This window comes from Erinaceus europaeus, chromosome 3, assembly GCF_950295315.1.
Source record: "Erinaceus europaeus chromosome 3, mEriEur2.1, whole genome shotgun sequence".
NCBI lineage: Eukaryota > Metazoa > Chordata > Mammalia > Eulipotyphla > Erinaceidae > Erinaceus > Erinaceus europaeus.
In genome coordinates, this window is record NC_080164.1 from 143,961,852 (window position 1) to 143,975,853 (window position 14,002).

Genomic DNA, 14,002 nt, shown 5'->3' on the forward strand with positions numbered 1-14,002 from the left:
GGGGTAGGTGGGTGGTGGGAAGGGTTCAGGCCCTGAAACATGATGGTTGTATGGAAAACTGGGAAATGTTATGCATGTACAAACTATTGTATTTTACTGCTGACTGTAAACCATTAATATTCCAATTAAGAAATTAAATAAAGATCATTACCATTATCACTATGATAAAAACACACAATAACTTGTATATTGTTATATAATAATAACTATAAGGTATTGTTATTATTATTCATGGTATAATAACCTGAACTACCTACCACCTTTCTACTATAGAATGTCTTTAAGATATATTTATAGTGCGTAAGGATCCCAGTTCGAGCCCCCGGCTCCCCACCTGCAGGGAAGTCGCTTCACAAGCGGTGAAGCAGGTCTGCAGGTGTCTGTCTTTCTCTCCTCCTCTCTGTCTTCCCCTCCTCTCTCCATTTCTCTCTGTCCTATCCAACAACAACGACATTAATAACCACAACAATGTTAAACAACAAGGGCAACAAAAAGTAAAATAAATAAATAAATAAAAAGATATATTTATAGGTCATAACCCATTAAAGTCAGACTCCAATAATAATAGCCAATATTTATTGAGTGTGATGTTTCATAAGTTAATCAAAGTGTTTGCCTGAAACAATGTTTTTAGGACAGTTTATTATTAGCCCCATCTGGCTGATAGGGAAAGGAAGGTGCCAACAGGCCAGGTTATCTAGGTAAGGGCAGCTGGTCAGCACTTAGTGATCACAGCCTCAGAATCCAGGGAAACCTGTTTGCTGTGTGTCTACTTCTGCACCAGAGTAGGTGCAACCTACTTTAATGGTATATTTTCAACTTCATTCTTGGCTGTATAAACCAAAAGGGTAGATTGATTTTTAACTGTGATTTGCACTTGTTAAAAGTTCAAAACTTGCTTGCTACAAACTATTTAAAAAAAATTTCATGACACATACGGGCATTTGAACAATAACAGACTATTTGATGAAATAAAGCATTATTGCTATTTTTAAGGAGTAGTACCAGTGTTGTGACAATATTAAAAATATAATCTTTATTGTTTAAGGATACATATATGGGGAGAGAGAGAGAGAGGATGTATGCTATCTGGGATTTCCTTCATATTGGCCAAGAGGCTGATGAGTGTTGAAGCTGGGTGGTAAAACACAGGAGTTTCATGTTTAGCTTTCTCCACAATAAAAGTGTTTGTGGTATTTAGCCAAATTGGAAAAACCTTGGAAATACCTAAGATCATAGGACAAAGACACTCCTATCTTAGAGCAAGCTTTCCCAAGTCTAGTATTCTTCCCTTCAAATGAAAGGATTTTTTTTCCTTGATAATCTATGAGCTTTCATTTATCTCTAAGGTTTTATGTTTCTTTCACTCGGTAGTAATGCTCAAAGAGGGAAAAAAATCAGTTTCGTACTTCTTTTCTTTGATCTTCACCAAGCATTGCATGTCTTGCTCTCATTCCTGTTACTCTCTCTCTCTCTCTATGTGACCTTGGGCAAGTTATTTATTCTTGGCACCTCTATTTCTTCATCTCTAGAATGGGGTAAAGATAGGCTGACAAACACCCTATAGTATGATGACAATAAATAATAAATGTGAAGCAGTAAAAGCTGTACTGGCAGATGATAAACTCTTGATAAATGATGTGTTTTTTTTATATAATTTTACAGCTGTGAAAACAAATTGTGGTTCAGTGTCTATCAGTTTCAATAAACAAAGGAGCATACATTTAAAGACAAGTTTTCTGACTATAAATCCAGTGCCGTTTCCATTCAGATTGTCCTCTGAGGGCACTATTATGAAAAATAGCAGCTATGAAAAAAATGATGCTGGAAGATAATCTAAGAAGAGCAAGTACAGTCATCAGATACTAAGTTAACATTTGTTGTTAACACAAAAACTTAGTTTGAGTCACAGACTGTGGCCTCTGGGTCTTGGAGCCAGCCAGCCTCTCTCCCAGACAGCCTGGAGCCCACACAGCATAGCCCAGCTCAAGAGCTGGGTGGCTGAAGGTAAATTACACAAAGCTGCAAAAGTCGGCCAGGCACAGAGAAGGAGTTGAGGGCTTTCTTTTGTTTGCAAACTGAGAAGCTTCTGAACTGTGTACTCTGGGTTCTTTGGAAAGAACTGGACCTTTGGGGCAGACTGACCTCAGGCAACTAATTCTTTTCTCTCTCTCTCTCTCTCTCTCTTTTATTTCCCTCAATGAGTAGTATGTTCTCAGTAATTTTCCTGGCAGCTCTAGTGCCATCAGTAGCTTTTCTCTGTAGTATTAATCTATCATTTCAAGACTATTTTCTAGCTAAATTTATGGAGATGCGAGCTGCCAAAGAAATCGAAGTTTGAGCCACTGAAATAGCTCTCTGGGATAGTGTATTGCTTTGCCCTGTGTATGACTCAGGTTTGAGTCCAACCCCCACCACACTGAAGGAAGAAGCTTCATGCTGTAGTCTCTTACTCTTTCTCAGTGTCTTTATGTCTCTATTAAAGAAAAAAAAATAAGTTGATATCTATTTGTTCACATCGAGTTCAAATATAGACTGTTAGAAAGAGAAAGTCACAGAATAACATACGTGAGATGATTTAAATCATGTCAAATCTTAGGTTAAATTATATGATGTTACTGATACTTTAGTCATTTTGAGCAATAGTAATAACAATATTATGTTTCTAGTTAATATATAACAATACCCCTGGAGGGAGACATAGCAAACTGTCAACTCCCCATCTTGGGGGAAGAGGGTAGACTTGACGGATGGAAGAGCAAGGGGCAGGGGGCTTCTACCTCCTCTTCCATCTCTGAGCTGTTTGAGTTTTTATTGAAATAAGCTCATGTATCACTTTTACAATTAAAAAAGTAAGTTGCTATTTGCCAAATTCAGCTACGTCAAATATTTTCTGGAATAAACTTAAGAATTAATAAATATTTATGTCAAATTAACATTCCTCTCCTCAAATACTTTTGCATTATGCATTTATCAGGGATACACTTCAGATGTCACAGACTCCCAGGATCCCCCTTGATTGAATTTTAAAACTTTTTTTTTAAATTAATTTTATCAGAGAAAGAGACTAACAGGAGTAGCACTCTGGTGTATGATGTGAACAGGATCAAACCTGGTGACCCACTCACAGAAGTCCTGCACTCTACCCACTGACCCACCTTCCTGGGGTGTCATTGACTTGTAGTTTTCACAGTGTGACTTCATTTATTTATGTATGTATTCATGTATCCATTTTCATATGCATGCAAAGTAAATGTGATTGTATGAATCCTTTTTTGGAGGGGGAGGTTGGGAAAGTTTTTGTGTCACGGATTTAGTTTTGATTTTCTTAACATTTTTAAGTGGCAGTAACCTTTCTAACCCTTGAAGACAGATTTAGGAGCCCTACTGTGTGTGCTGCAAGGGTGACTAATGACAGAACAGTGCCTTACTAGCTTACATTGTCCTGTAATCCCCCTTTACCATCTTTACCATCTATGTCTCCCTCCCCTGCCTTCCCTCACCACAATCAACTAGAAATCCGCCAGCAGGTCTTTTCACTGAGCCCTCCTAGGCATGGAATGTCCAGCATAATAGGAGCTCATCAACATTTGTTAAATTAATAATAGCTTGCATGCATGCTTGTGGGGGTGGGCAAGCTCTTTTCATAAATTGCTCATCTTCATCTTAGAAAAGACATGCCACAGTTGTAGCAACAGCAGAATAGAGCTTTAAAGAATTACTCACAAAATGGTTCAAGGGCAAAAAAGCTAAAAGCAAGCCAGAAACTTCTTCATGTTCTGTTCAAACCTCACTAACACGTCCACATGTATTAAATGTTAATCAGCGGCTATGTGGGTCAGTGGGTTAAGTAATAGTGATGGTAGAGAGGTGAGGGGTGAAAAAAACATGGAAATGACATTCAGAGACTGCTCAGCTCACCAGAGCACAACTGGTATACAGCATGCAAGTGACTTAGCCATGCTATCTTTGTCCTTTTTCTCATACAGCAAGCTTGATAAAATGACAATATTCTTCTTACTCGGGCATCTGCAGAGTCTGGCAACACCTGGAAGATATCAGGAAGGATTCATGAATTGGGCCCCTTTCTCCTTAGCAGAATTTAAAAAGGAAATCTGTACTTTGAACAGGACTGTCGGCCACTGATTATACAGTCTGTGCTTATTCTTCCCTTTGCATTTGACCGTTTCGCTGCATATTCTCATGCAGGGCAGGTTAAGAAACAAAGAGTTTTAGTAAGTATAAAAGCCACTGTTCCGTTACTGGTAATACAAAAATAAAAAGAAAAGTGAATATTTTCAGCTTTTACTTACATGCCAGATACCTTACTAAAATCAGTTCAAAGGAGAAGAGTGATTTTGACTACCAAGGGGCACTTATCAGTCCTCAGACATGTTTTTAATTGTCATTACTATAGAGGAGAGCCTGGGAGATGATCCTGACATTTAGTAGACTGAAGCCAGGGACACTGTTAAAGATGCTACAGTGCACAAGATAACTCTCCACAACAAAGAAACAGGGCTGGGGAGACATAATGGTTATGCAAAAATTTGTTATGCCTGAGGCACCAAGTTCAGTTCTCAACATCATCACAATTTAGAGCTGAGCTGTGCTCTGGCCTCTCTCTCTCCCTCTGCCTCTCCCTGTGCCTCTCCCTCTCCCTCTCTCTCACTAAAAAATAATAAAGAGAAATGATGAAATTGCTCACATGGATAGTAAGCATCTTTGCCCTGTGAACAACCCAGGAAACTTTAGTGCCATAGTCTCTCCCCCACCTCTTTATATAATAAAGACCTCTTTAAATGGGAAAAAAATTGAGCCCAAAATAGCAATAGCATCAAGGCTGATAGAACCTGGCTTAAATGACTTTTCTTTTTCATTTCTCCATTATTTGAGTTAATTAATTAATTTGATGAGAGAGTAAGTCAAAAGAAGAGAGAGAGAGAGAGAGAGAGAGAGAGAGTGAGAGAGAGAGAGAGAGAGAGAGGGAGAGAGAGGGAGAGAGAGAGGAACTAGAGCAGGGCTCCAGCACATGCAGTGTTGGGGATTGAGCCCAGGGCACATACATACAAGTCCTATTCTTAGCCCACTGAATTAATATGACTGAATTATTACTTTCTCAAATCCCTAAATAATACTAGCAGATTATTGCTGCCCTTTTACAGAAGTAGAAACTGAAGCTTAGAATAAGGTTAGATAGCTTGTTCTAGACATACAGCTAACAAGTAGCAGAATGATTTCCCAGCTCAATCCTGTCTGACTCTAGGATCTTGATTGTGATGTACTGGTGGGGGAGGAGTAGATAAGCCTGACTTATCTTTGCCTTTGCAGTGACAGATAATTGCTGCCACAGGGCCCTCATGTCCATTGCTGGTCACGTCAGGAACTTGGAGATAGATGACTTCAGCTATACTTTTCTCTTTGCTTAGAATCTCAACTCTGATTTTACTATTGCTCTTGGCCATCTTTCCAACTAAAACTTTGTGATGGTGTATGTTGATTAATATCATATTGAGTAATAATACTTAACAAAAACACTTAGAAAAAAATGTACCCATAGTTCTCCAAAATAATAAAAGTAGGAGCAGAATAATGAAATATTAAATCTAGTCTTTCCTCATGTCAGGGAATTTTTTCTCAGCCATGTGTATCAATGAGCAGAATGTGTCCCAAGTTATGTGAAATTCATGAACCAGGCTTATATCCTTATCACCTGTCATATTCTATATTTTAAATGGAACATTTTAAGAGAATTGAGCATTTAAATATGCCTCTACCAGTGCAGTGCAATAACACCATACCCAGCAGTAAGATATTTCACATGGTTGTAACTATATTTTATACATAAGAGTTCCTTTCCCCTCTACAGTCCCCAAAGACTCATCATTCATAGATTCTATTAAAAATCATCCATTTTCTATGAGACCAAACCAGGTCCCATATATAATGGACCAATATAAACCATACTTGCAATACTAGAGGAGGAAGAGAGAGAAGAGAGTTTGTCCGTTTAAGTGGTTATATTCCCTTTTTGTTTATGCCTCTTGTTATAATCAGGTTTTTTATTTATTAGCCTGTTACCACATTTGACTTGATAATTTCTTTTTTTTCAAAAAGATTTTTATTATCTTTACTTACTAGACAGAGAAAGCCAGAAATCAAGAGGGGAGAGGGTGCTAAAGAGGAAGTGAGAAAGAGAGACACCTGCAACAACACTGCTTCACCACTTAACAAAACTTTCCCCTACAGGTGGGGCCTGGGGGCTTAAACAAGGGTCTTTGCACATTGTAACATGTGCACTCAACCAGGTGTGTCACTACCCAACCCCACTTTATAGTTTCTATTCCATGTGCCTTAATGACACTCTTAGCAAATGAGGCGAGGGTTGTTCAGACTTCCAAACTGTATCTGAACTGTTACTGCTTCCATATCTAAACTTTGCAGTGCCATTCATAAGGTATGCAAAGCTATTTAGAATAAAATGAAAGGAGAAAAAAGAAGAGATAAAGAGGAAAAAACCCTAAGGATTTGATAAAAAGAAGGGGAAAAATCCTTAAATAGTCAACAGCTGTGTGTATGTTTTACTTATACTACATTTTCAATGAAAAAAATTGCTAGAATAAGATAGTAAACATATTTTCCATTAGAGGGCTGTTAAAGTAACATTAAATCAACCACTGAACAAAGTATAAATCAAAAGATTTTTACTTATTGTAGATTTAAGACAGAAGATAACAAACCCAGTTAGGGATCTAGAAATAACTCAGGCTCTACCCAACACCTTTCTCTCTCTCTCTCTCTATCTCTCTCTCTCTCAAGGAAATGAATGGTTTACAGTTGACAGTCAAATGCATGTGTATACATGTGTGTACATGTGTAACATTTCCCAGTTTTCCCTTCTGTTCTTGTTTTTCAACTTCAGTTTACAAGTGAGATCATCCCATATTCAACCTTCTCTTTCTAATTTATCATTATTTCTTTAAGCTCCGTCCAAGATGAGATGAAGAAGGTGAAATCACCATTTTTAATAGCTGAGTAGTATTCCATTGTGTATATATATACCACAACTTGCTCAGCCACTCATCTGCTGTTGGACACCTGAGTTGCTTCTAGGTTTTAGCTATTATAAATTGTACTATTATGAACATATGTGTACACAAATCTTTTTGTATGGGTGTGTTTGTTTCCTTAGGATATATCCTTAGGAGAGGAACTGCAAGGTCAGAGGGTAAGTCCATTTCTAGCACTCTGAGAGTTCTCCAGACTGCTCTCCACAGGGGCTGGATAAACTTATATTCCCACCAGCAGTGTGGGAGGGCTCCTTTGTCCCCAACAACCACTCCAGCATTTGTTTCTGCTACCTTTTGTGATGTATGACATTTTCACTAGAGTGAAGTTGTATATCGTCTATTTGCATTTCTTTGACAATCAATGACTTGGAACATTTTTTTCATATGTTTATTGGCCTTTTGGATCTCTTCTTTGGTGAGTATTCTGTTCATATTCTCTCCCCATTTTTGCATGTGGGTCTTTTTTTTTTTGCTGAGTTTGGTGAAGTCTTTCTATATTTTTGTTATTAGCCTCTTGTCTGATGTATGATATGTAAAGATCTTCTTCCATTCTGTAAAGGGTCTCTATGTTTGGGTACACCCTTCTTTTCTATTCCTGCTGCACATGACAGGGAAACCTAAATTATCTTAATTTTTTTGCCATCAGGTTATTGCTGGGGTTTTGTGCCTGCACTATGAATCTACTACTCCTGGCAGCCATTTATACCCTTTTCTATTACAACAGAGACAGGGGGAGAAGTAGAAAGAGAGAGAGAGAGAGAGAGGCAGAGAGAGAGAGAGGCAGAGAGAGACAGAGAGAGACAGAGAGAGACACAGAGAGGTGCAATCTGCACCATGGCTAGTGAAGTTTTCCTCCTGCAGGTGGGGACTGGTCGCTCACACTTGTCCTGTGAGCTTTACTGGTTGCATCATAGCCTAGACCCCTGAGAACTAATTATCATTCCCAACTGGAGAAATAGCTTTCTGGGTAGAGTGCCTCCACTGCCATGCATCTGGGTTTGAAACCAGGGTACCACATGGGAGGTGCCATGACAATGCAGGAAGTGCTGATACTATCTATCTATCCATCTACTTATCAATCATAATAACATATATATATATATATATATATATATATATATATATATATATATATATATTAGAAAAAGTGGCCTGGATCTATGAAATTATATACGTATGAAGCTCTGTTTCCAGCAAACAAATGAGTGTAAATAAATAAATAGCCCATTCCTATGCCTATCTCAAAAACATCAGTAGCTTTGTTTTTGAAAATTATCTTCCAGTGCCTCAGCATAGCAACCATGATCCTTCTTGATCTGATTTCGCTCAGCACCTAAGAGGCGTCCATCTCAAGCATTATAGATTATGTGCAAACTTCCACGAGCATGTTCTGCTGTTATCAGACCTTTTGCCTCACTGTTCCTTACGATTTCCCCTTTGAATTCAACCCATCTTTCAGGTTCAACTTAATGACATTCTCTTTGAGTCCTCATAGCATGTTTTAGATACTCCTATACCCAGGTGAATAGTTGCTGGGTAAAGGGGAATGAGTGGTGGTACATATGGTTAAGAGAATGCATTCCCAAGCACAAGGATCTATGTTCAAGCCCTTGGTCCCCACTTGCAGAGAGAAAGTTTCACAAGTGGCGAAGTAATCCTTCAGGTGTCCCTCTGTCTCTCTATCCCTCTGTAGCTCTCCCTCTCTCTCAATTTATTTCTGCCGTATCAAATAAATAAAGTTTAAAAATTAAAAAAATAGTTACTAGTTAAGAATGAGAGGGTTCGGGGGTTCCCGGAAGATGGTGGACTGAGAAGCTGCTAGTGGCTTGAGCTCTGACCACATCTCCTGAAAACGGTAGGATTTTCTGCCTTTAGTAGGCCAGTCAATAAGGGGTCCTAGCGGTGACACCAAGGAGGTGACTATAACTTAATTTGGGTTAAGAATTAGAGTAGGAAAAAAGGAGAAAAAATTTTTTTTCCTTTTAATTTTTAAGCATACCTCCTCCCCCTTGCCCCCCCCCCCCATAACCAGTCCCTGGGGACCAGCTCCTAGCAGGCTCCCCTGTGGAGCTTCTTTCTTTACCAAATTCCTATCACACCAGGGAGTTTCATTCATTCTAAGTCTATACCCTTCTGAAACCTCTGGCCTTTTTTCTTTCTAAGTAGCCAACCCCCCCCACATCACCCCACATAGCTAATTAACTAATTAAAAATAAATTAATTAAAAAAAAACTTTCCTTTCACTGCTCTTTTATGACTGTTCTTTTTCTTATCTTTTTCTTTTTTCTCTCTCTCTTTTTTTCTTTTTCTCATTCTTGTCATCCATTCTTCCTTAATCCTACAGCTTCAAAAGCCACAGGCCCCATCCCCCACACCACCAAACAGTGTGCTTTTTTGAATTCACTGATACACATTTCGAATTATTGGGGGGAAGAATTCTGACTGAGTGTGGACTCTCACTGTGAGTGTCTCTGCTCAACTTCCCTTCCTCCTTTAGCCACCCCTAAAATATACAGTGGATAGTAGATTTGCATAACTGTCTATTTCAGCTATCCTTGTCTAGTCCTGAGGTTTTTTTTTTTTTCTCATTCTTAATAATCAGCTGCCTCTGATCACAAGGCTTGAGAAACTCTGGGACAGGGTTTTTATTTTATTTTTTTTACCCTGCTCAATTTTAATATTAATATTATATTAAGGCATATATCTTCCCCCCCTTTAGGTTGATCAGAATTAACTCTTAGGGTATCTTTCATTGCTAGGGTAGTGGGCATCTTATCTATTGTGGGAGGAACTTGTCTCCTTACTCCTACCTCCTCTACAGACTCTCCCCTCTCTCCCCCTCCTAGCTAATCAAAAAAATTAAATTAAATTAAATTAAAAATAAAGTAATAAAAATAACCTTTCCTTTCACTGCCCTTTAATTATAGCTCTTTTTCTTATCTTTTCCCTTTTCTCTCTCTTGTCTCTTCTTTCTTTTTCTTTTTTTTATCTTGTCATACACTTCTTCCTTCTTCTTTGCATTTCTAAATTTGTGAATTATTTTGGGGAAGAAATCTGACTCAGAGTGGACTCTCTATGTGTATATCTCTGCTCTACTTCCCTTTCCCCTCTTGGTACCCCTAGAATATACGGTGGATAGTAGATTTGCATAACTGTCTATTCTTGCTATCCCTTCTTTCTTTTCTCTTTCTCATTCACTGGGATTTGGTTACTATTTTTTCACGGACTGGAGAAATTGTTTGTTTAACTGGTAGTGATTAAACTGCTTCAATACTTGCTTCAGTTGCTACTGTAATTCCTGAGGTTGGTGAGTGCAATTGCCATAAAGGTATTTAGTACAGTTTTGCTTGTACTCAAGACACAACAACTGAGGAACAACAGAGCATAAAAAAAAAAGAAACACATAAATCAAAAAATTGGGTAGATCAAAAACAAATAAAACTGCTACTCCAATGAATGAAGACAAGAGCCCAGAAGAAACTACAAATCAGCCAGAAGTAACCATAGATAAGAAAAGTATGCAAGCAATAATAAACTTATTAATCACAGAAATGAAAACAACATTGGAGGAAAGGAATGGCAGTATTAGGAAACAACAGTTGAGACCCCAAAGGAAAATACTGATTATCTAGAGGCAATTAGAGAACTGAAAGCTGAAATAGCTTTAATGAAGAAACAAGCTGAGGCAAGGGAAAGCAGACTAACAGAAGCAGAAAACAGAGTCAGACAGAGGATGAGTCAGAGAAAATGAAGAAAGAGGTGAAAGAGCTTAAAAAGAGATTGAGAGACACTTAAAACAACAACAGAGACATATGGGATGATCTCAAAAGAAGTAACATTTGTATAATTGGCCTGCCAGAGGAAGAAAGAGAGGAAGGGGAAGCAAACATTCTAGAGGAAGTAATAGACGAAAACTTCCCAGTCCTGAATAACAGAAAGGACATCAAGATTCAAGAGGCCCAGAGAGTACCAAACAGAATCAACCCAGACCTGAAGACACCAAGACACAGCATAGTCACAATGAGAAGAAGTAAGGATAAAGAGGATCCTAAAGGCTGCAAGAGAGAAACAAAAAGTCACATACAAGGGAAAACCCATAAGATTATCTGCAGACTTCTCCACTCAAACTCTAAAAGCCAGAAGAGAATGGCAAGATATCTATCGAGCCCTGAATGAAAAAGGGTTTCAACCAAGGATAATATATCCTGCTAGACTTTCATTCAAACTAGATGGAGGGATCAAAACCTTCTTAGACAAACAACAGTTAAAGGAGGCAACTATCACCAAACCGGCCCTGAAAGAGGTTGTAAAAGACCTCTTATAAACAAGAACATCACAGAGCCAACAAATTTTTTTTGAACAATGGCACTACAATACATTAAATCCATAATATCAATAAACATCAAAGGCTTAATCTCACCCATCAAAAGGCACAGGGTGGGGGGATGGATCAGAAAACATAACCCAACCATATGCTGCTTGCAAGAATCCCATCTGTCACAACAAGATAAACACAGACTGAAAGTGAAAGGATGGAAAACTAGGCTAACGGACCTGTAAAAAGGGCAGGAACAGCTATTCTCATCTCAGACACGATAGATTTTAAATTAAATAAAGTAATAAAAGATAGGCAAGGACATTACATAATTATTAGTTGATCAATCAACCAAGAAGACTTAACAATTATTAACATCTATGCACCCAATGAGGGACCATCTAAATACATTAAGAACCTATGGAAAGAATTTCAAAAATACATCTATAGTAATACAATAATAGGGGGAGACTTCAATACACCACTCTCACACATAGACAGATCAACAAAGCAGAGAACAAATAAAGATACAAGAGAATTGAATGAAGAGATTAAAAGACTAGACCTCTTGGACGTTTTCAGAGTCCTTTACCCCAAAAAACTGGAATACACCTTCTTTTCAAATCCACATAACACATACTCAAGGATAGACCACATGTTAGGCCACAAAGACAGAATCAATAAATTCAAGAGCACTGAAATCATCCCAAGTGTCTTCTCAGACCAGGTGGAGTAAAACAAACATTTAACAACAAACAGAAAATTATTAAACGTCACAGAATTTGGAAACTAAACAACATACTCCTTAAGAACCACTGGGTCAGAGACTCACTCAAGCAGGAAATTCAAATGTTCCTGGAAACAAATGAAAATGAAGACACAACCTATCAAAATATTTGGGACACAGCTAAAGCAGTTCTGAGCGGGAAACTTATAGCCATACAATCAGTTATTAAACACCAAGAAGAAGCTCAAATGAACGACCTTTACTGCACACCTCAAGGACTTAGAGGAAGAGGAACAAAGGAACCCTAAAGCAACCAGAAGGACAGAAATCACTGAAGTTAGACCAGAAATAAACAACATCGAATATAAAAGAACAATACAAAAGATCAATGAAGCCAAATGTTGGTTCTTTGAAAGATTAAACAAAATTAACAACCCCCTAGCCACACTCACCAAACAAAAAAGAGAGAAAACTCAAATTAATAGAATTGTAAACAATGGAAAGATATCACAACTGACACCACAGAAATCCAGAGAATCCTGCGAAACTTCTATAAAGAACTATACGCCAACAAGCTAGAGAATCTGGAAGAAATGGAACAATTTCTAGAAGCATTAGCCCTTCCAAAACTGAACCAAGAACTACAAAATCTAAATGCACCAATCACAGACAAAGAAATTGAAACCGTTATTAAGAATCTCCCCACCAACAAAAGTCTTGGACCAGTTGGCTTCACAAATGAATTCTACAAAACTTTCAGGAAACAGTTAGTACCCAGACTTCTTAAGCTTTTCCATAAGATTGAAGAAACAGGAATACTCCCTTCCACCTTCCATGAAGCTAACATCACCCTGATACCAAAAGCTGATAGGGACAGAACAAAAAAGAAAAACTACAGACCAATATCTCTGATGAACATAGATGCCAAAATATTAAACAAGATCCTGTCCAACCGGATACAGCAACATATCAAAAAGATTGTTCATCATGACCAAGTGGGATTCATCCCAGGAATGCAAGACTGGTTCAACATCCGTAAGTCAATCAATGTCATTCATCACATCAATAAAAGCAAAGCCAAAAACCACATGATTATCTCAATAGATGCAGAGAAAGCCTTTGACAAAATCCAACACCCATTCATGCACAAAACTCTACAAAAAATGGGAATAGATGGGAAATTCCCCAAGATAGTGGAGTCTATATATAGCAAACCTACAGCCAACATCATACTCAATGGACAGAAGCTGAAAGCATTCCCCCTCAGATCAGGGACTAGACAGGGTTGTCCACTGTCACCGTTACTCTTCAACATAGTATTGGAAGTTCTTGCCATAGCAATCAGGCAAGAGAAAGAAATCAAAGGAATATAGATTGTAAGGGAAGAAGTCAAGCTCTCACTATTTGCAGATGATATGATAGTATACCTAGAAAAACCTAAAGAATCCAGCAGAAAATTACTAGAAGTTATTAGGCAATATAGCAAGGTATCAGGCTACAAAATCAATGTACAAAAATCAGTGGCATTTCTTTATGCAAACACTAAATCTGAAGAAGAAGACATCCAGAAATCACTGCCATTTACTGTTTCAGCAAAATCAATAAAATACCTCGGAATAAAGTTGAGCAAAGAAGTGAAAGACTTGTATGCTGAAAACTATGAGTCGCTACTCAAGGAAATAGAAACTGATACCAAGAATTGGGAAGAAATCCCATGCTTATGGATTGGAAGAATAAATATCATCAAAATGAATATTCTCCCCAGAGCCATATACAAATTTAATGCAATACCCATCAAAGTTCCACCAAGCTTCTTTAAGAGAATAGAACAAACACTACAATCATCTATCTGGAACCTGAAAACACCTAGAATTGCCAAAACCATCTTGA